Raw genomic sequence first — 6,137 nt, 5'->3', positions numbered from 1 at the left:
TGTCCGGGGAGGGGCACAGGGGGGTGAAGAGAGAGGGAAGATATAAACTGATCTCGTTAACATTCCAAGAGACACTCCTGTTCCCCCCCCCCAACCCATCCCACACACACACAGTCGTGTTTTCATGACTTGTGGGGACTTTACATTGACTTGCATAAATTTTCGACAGGCTAACATTAACCGTACCCCTAACCATCACACACCTGATCCCTAACCAAAAAACAGCATTTCCCAACATGGGGTCTAATGAAATGCCCCAACAAGGAGCAGTGGTCCCCACAACCCCACATAGATCCCCACGAAGATACAAAAACCTGGTTCTCATACACACACGCACGCACGCACGCACACACACACAGTACTCTGAACATTAGTGGACCAGCTGCCGCAGATTACAAGGGGTGGATCTCCAGATTGAGAAAAGCCTGAAGACGTCTCACACACACACCCACACACACGCGCGCGCGCGCACGCGCGCACACACACACTCACACACACACACACTGCTCCGATAAGAAGAATTCACAGTATCGAATTCATTCCTTCCCTCTTTTGTTCTCCCTCCAAATATGACCGCCCCACCGGCCTCCCCTTCCTGTCGCCGATCCGTTCCGAGGAAGCCTCCCTTCATTTAGCTGGGAATCATCAGCAGTGACCCTAATTGTGCCAGCTCCAGCAGTTCAATTGCTCCGATTACAAGGCTCTTCAGTGAGGCACTCAAAGGGCCGTTGAACTGTCAAAACCAACAATTAAAAATATCTATAGGGACAAGGACTGGGAGGAGGAGGGAGAGAGGGGAGCTGGACGGGCCTTTTCAGCTCTTCAAAGCCTGGAAGAAGTGAGAGGTTGTTGGACTAGAGCTGGACACCTGCACCGCGTCTCCCCGTAACAAACATGCTCTCTCCTTCTCAGTTGGGGGGGGAGAGAGAGAGAGAGAGAGAGAGAGAGAGAGAGAACGTGGCAGCCAGAAGTGGCTCGGTTTGTTTGGATGGCTGTGATGTGGCTTCACTTTTATAAGGCCGCAGTTAGCGCACGTGTCAGGCAGGGCAATAACAAAATCACTAGTTGGGGAAAATATGACAGCAGCATCGCTGGATTTTAAAATATATATTTATTACTTAGTAAATTATAGTCCTGTACTGAGAAGAAAAGTGTGTTTCAAGGTTTATAGTTGGACATGTAAACAGTTCACACAGAGAGCCGTAACTCAAGCAGTTAAAAGGACGGCGAAGGATTTTTTAAAGTGAGTTTCTGTTAAAGGGGCAGCATTGTGTAAAACAGATTTTTTCAGTTTTCATGTGATTCGTCAAAAACACACCTGAAGTGTTGCTTTGATTTTTTCATGCATGTTTGAGAATTCCTTTAATCGCTATGGCAACCACTCCACTGTGCAAAACGTCTGGGTGGACTTAGCTCCAGCTTCAAGGACAAAACTCCCCCTTTCAATTTTCGAGCTTCTGCCTCACAGAGGTAGCCCCACCCCCTCCCGCGATTACCCCACTCGACTCCTTCAGACTAGCCAGCAGCAATTAGCAAACACCTGGTGAAACTGTGCATCTGCTGAGCTCATTATAGGAGCCACTTCTTTGAAACACGGGTAAAAACGTTGCTAAAGGGTTAGTAGAGGAGCGAATGCTGCAATGACTTCCTGAAAGTGGAGTTTCAGAAAGCGCCAGTGCTTTGTAAAGTGACAAAGACCCAATTTCAAAATGCTAAATTACAAAGTCGAATTTCTTTTTAAGTCATATTTGATATATATAATTTTTTTAACAACTGAAGTTAACTTGATAACTACAAAAATTGTAGCTAAATTGTTAACCAGTTTCACAAAACTGCTGCTATCATATGCTAACTTAATCACCTGTTCATCCTCCTAGAGGCTAAAGCTAGCAGCTAGCCTGAGACCAAAACCAAAGGGCGGCTGAGATTGCCTTCAAACAACCATTAAACCTCCATCATGGATATATAAGATAATTTATAAAGAAGCAGGTAATTATTTCATAGGTTGATGTTACATCACAAAAACTTAAAACAGACTTCCTATATCTGCTATAAGTTGAAAGAAACCTGATAGGCTGATCAACTTTCCCCAAACCAAAGAATGACTGAACAAAAACAGYTTATGTTGGGGKAAAAARGGGACATTATTTCCTTCAACACCAAAGATTGCCGTCAACAAATCAGAATGAAAAATACAAAAATGAAATGCTTAAAGAAAAAAACCTTCACACCGGATGCCGAAACTGGTTTAACGACAACTATGAAACTAAATCATGAAATAAAAAGCAMATTTCTGACCAGTCGGCAGCGGCAGATCTTCAAACACAGGCTGACCCCCCGCGGTGTGAGTGTGACAGCTATTGACTTTATTCAATAGATGTTTCCCATTGTAACCCAAGTACAGAGGCTAAATGTCACAGCAGCAGGATACTGGCCTATTATAGAGCATTATACGTCCCTGAAAGGGGATGAGAGCCCAAAGTTTAACCTCACAGTCGCTCGGCCATTGTCTCTGCTCTCAAAGACGGATGATAATACACTGAGGGGTCTCTGCAGCTGCCAGCTTCTCTTGACTCAACCACATCCTGCGCAGCTTCTTCTTCTTCTTCTTCTTTTTCTATTCTCAATGTGGGCGCGGCCTCGCCACCAGGCGGCGCCGCCATTGGCTCCGGCAGAGCGTCAGTCAGCGACGCAGCCTTCAGCCTGGCTTTTAAATGAAAGTGCAGCGACACTGAACCTGTGGAAACCGCGATGAACAGCTGATCCTCCCGCAGTGGATGAAGCCTCCCGCCGCGGTCTGTCTCCGGCCGGTCATGATGTCCGCTCCTGCGCACGGCACTATGTGAATAAGCTGTTGGACAGACAAAGCAAGGAAGTTATTACAAGAAGAAAAGAGTGAAGATATATGCACATGCATATGTGTGTTTGGGATCTCAAATTAATAATAACGTCTTAGATTTGTGGGGTTTTTTTTTTCTTCCCGGATTGGAGATACTGCGCGCTTCTCGGTGCGCCACCGGCTCTCCGTCATGCTTTTGCCAAGCGCCGTTTTCCCTTTTTCTTGCTTTTTGGCCCCGTTGCTCCTCTGCTACCTGCCTCAAGTCTCAGCACAGAAGCCCGGATCGCGGGTGAGTGGACCCACGCGTGTCTCTGCACTCTTTCAGAAAAAAAAAGTTCACACACACAGAGCCGCCCKCGCGTAAAATAGTTTATTGAATCTGGTATCTGTTTTAAATAGACATGTTTTTATTTGTTTTTTTTTTTTTACTTGCGGGTTAATTGAGAACACAGGTTTTTTCTTCTTACTCAGAAAATGTAATTTGAAACATACAAAGCAGAKAAATAATTGATTCCCTTGCTAATAATGTGTACAAACGCCTTACARTAAATGAAACTTTTATTGTTGTTTTTCGTCAAAAACGAGTAAAAATCCCCCATTTTWAAAAAACTTTATGTTCATTAAATACCAAATTTTGTTGTATAGTTTTCAATCAAATCTCTRTTAACACAAAACATTTCCTGTCTTCTCCGGTAACAAGCACTTCAGCTCACCCCACTGGTTTTCCAATTATTATTGATCAATTTTGTGTCTGATTAATCATCTTCCTGTTGATTTAGCAGAGTAGAAAAACTCGTTACAGATAGAATCCACCTTATTTCTATATAAAAAAACCCTCTTTGGATCGTAACAGAGTGACGTCCACTCTAACAATTTTCCCAAACCCTCTAAATTCACTTCAATTCACAGTGCTAATTTACAATGAATGTCTCCCCACTACACTTTACGACAGAAGTATGTAGAATCTAATTATTATTTCTTTTTATTTTGTAAGAGTTTGTGGCTCTAGTGGCATTTATTCAAAGTAATCAGGCAGGAAATGGAAAACATGCAGCAGCAGCAGCTCCGGATGTTGGGAATTAAAACCCTGGAGGACCAAAAAAGTCACCGACTGTGACTGGCTGCTTCGTTCAAGTTCAATCCCAGGAATAAAGCAAAGYTAATTCAGTTCATAAAATGATCCATCCAAGCATCAAGTTGCCATCGCCTGGTCAAACATTTAGGTGGTTTATTGCATYGAGTTATAAAACTGAAGTAGAAAGAATCCCACAGCATCACAGATTCATCCCCTGTTTCTTGTAGATGCGGTGCTCGTTGCCAAGGCGACCCCACCTCAGTTTCATCTGGGCCAAAGCAGATGAATCAACATGTTTACATTTGTTGCTTAATGATGTATAAAATGAGTTTCCTCTACATTGTTTCTGCACTAAATAACTTTAAGACTCTTACTACATCAACTACCAATAAACGTTTGTATTTTACTGTATTTCTTTTTCTTTCTGTTGGCTAGATGATGCATTATTCATTTGCAATCATCTAGCCAGGAGTCAGCAGTGTTTTAGTTGCTTTTGTAATCTGGAGATTTTTGCAACTGTCTATAGAATCGGCACCTGGCAATAAATCCAAGGTCTGTCCAACTTCAGTCATAACATTTTTGCGAGGTTCAGACAAACGCTGATGGCCTTGTCAGGTACCAAAAAAAAAACAAAGAAACACTCTAGGATCCAGATGCACTTTAGAGGACTTGATTTTTTTTCTTCTCTTTTTTGCTTCAGTTTTTCTGAACCTGTTCTACTCACAAGCTTTGTGTGTGTGTGTGTGTGTGTGTGTGTGTGTGTGTGTGTGTGTGTGTGTGTTATTTAAACGTTATTTTGGAAGAGAGCAGGACTCCATACTGCACCGCTGTCCCGCAGTTGGCTTTAATCGTGAGGCTCGCTCCAAAAGTGGTGTAATCCATCTAAGTGAGTAATGAGAAACAGCAACCCCAGACCCGATCCGTCTCCAACCAGGTGGATTATGAGCAGCTCAAACCCAGGAAACACTTCTCTTTTCTGTGTTTTATATACGTGGTTTTAGAGCCTACATGTCAGTGCAGTCAGGGAAAACCGAAGCGTAGTTTGTCCAGATATTTCCCCACTTCCCACAGCATCCCTGCTCCCGTTCCCTCCTCCTGTTCTCAGACAGATCTTTGTCACTGTTGTGTCTCCTGGTCCCGTTTATTCCCCCCCCCTCTCCCTCTCTCCCTTCTCCTCCCACACACTACTCTGCTTGTTCCCCCCCCCCCCCCCAGTGACACTCTCTCTCTCTCTCCCAGTGACTCTCTCTCTCTCTCCCAGTGACTCTCTCTCTCTCTCTCCCCCCCACTTCTTGTGCTCTTTAGTTCCTTTCCAAATACCCGTGGCACCGCTGAAGGCGAAGAGGGGAAATGAGCGATGCGAACCGGAGAGGACCGGTATTGTTTCGGTTTGCTGATGCGCCGTGATATTTGCGGCTGTGTGTGTGTGTGTGTGTGGGGGGTGGGAGATGACTCACGGCAGGGGGTGAATATGTAATGCCCTCTCACATACGGGAACCGTTTCACAATGTCTTTGAAACCTTCTCAAATACAAAACGTGGTGAGGTCTGTGGGGACAGAGGCGCAGCGGATTTTGTGCTGTCTCTATCCGTTGTTTTCCTCCTGGTGAAAATAGTCCAACCGGGAGGGGGGGAGGGTTATGGTTGACTCAGGTGCAAAAAAAAAAAAAACCCAAAAGCTTTGGTTGCCTTTGGCGTTTTCCATTTTGGAATTCACTTGGAAAGTTTCACCCCAAATCTCACKCGACTGACAACCTGACCAGTTCTTCTTCTGATGAGCTGAACCGTCGTGTCGTCAGGAGGAGAGATTCTTTTGTGCCCGGTTTTAGGCAAACTTCTCCAAACCGTACTGCAATCAGTTCGACAACAACAAAGAGAAACGCAGTAAAAAGCGAGGGGCTGTACGTCTGTTCGGTGTCACTTTGTACAAGTTCCAGTCAGGAATGGTAGGAATCACCTCCCAACACATGAACTCTGCATCCATTTCGTCCTCTTGCAGCTCACTGACCACCAGCATCCACAAAGTGGAAACTTTCACCGTCATTTGTTTTCACCTGAGCTTTGAACCCGTTCCTTCTCGTTAACCTGGAGGTTCAAGAACATGCAGAAACCGAGTCTGTAATACTTCAGCAGCTAGTAGTGGTACTTACTACTTGGTATAAGGTACTCTGCCTGTTCAGTAGAGGCACAAGCACTTGATTATATTTACATATAGTTTGAACGT

The sequence above is a fragment of the Poecilia reticulata genome, linkage group LG22 (genome assembly GCF_000633615.1).
Source record: "Poecilia reticulata strain Guanapo linkage group LG22, Guppy_female_1.0+MT, whole genome shotgun sequence".
In the NCBI taxonomy this organism is placed as follows: domain Eukaryota; kingdom Metazoa; phylum Chordata; class Actinopteri; order Cyprinodontiformes; family Poeciliidae; genus Poecilia; species Poecilia reticulata.
This window is presented reverse-complemented; position numbering follows the sequence as displayed.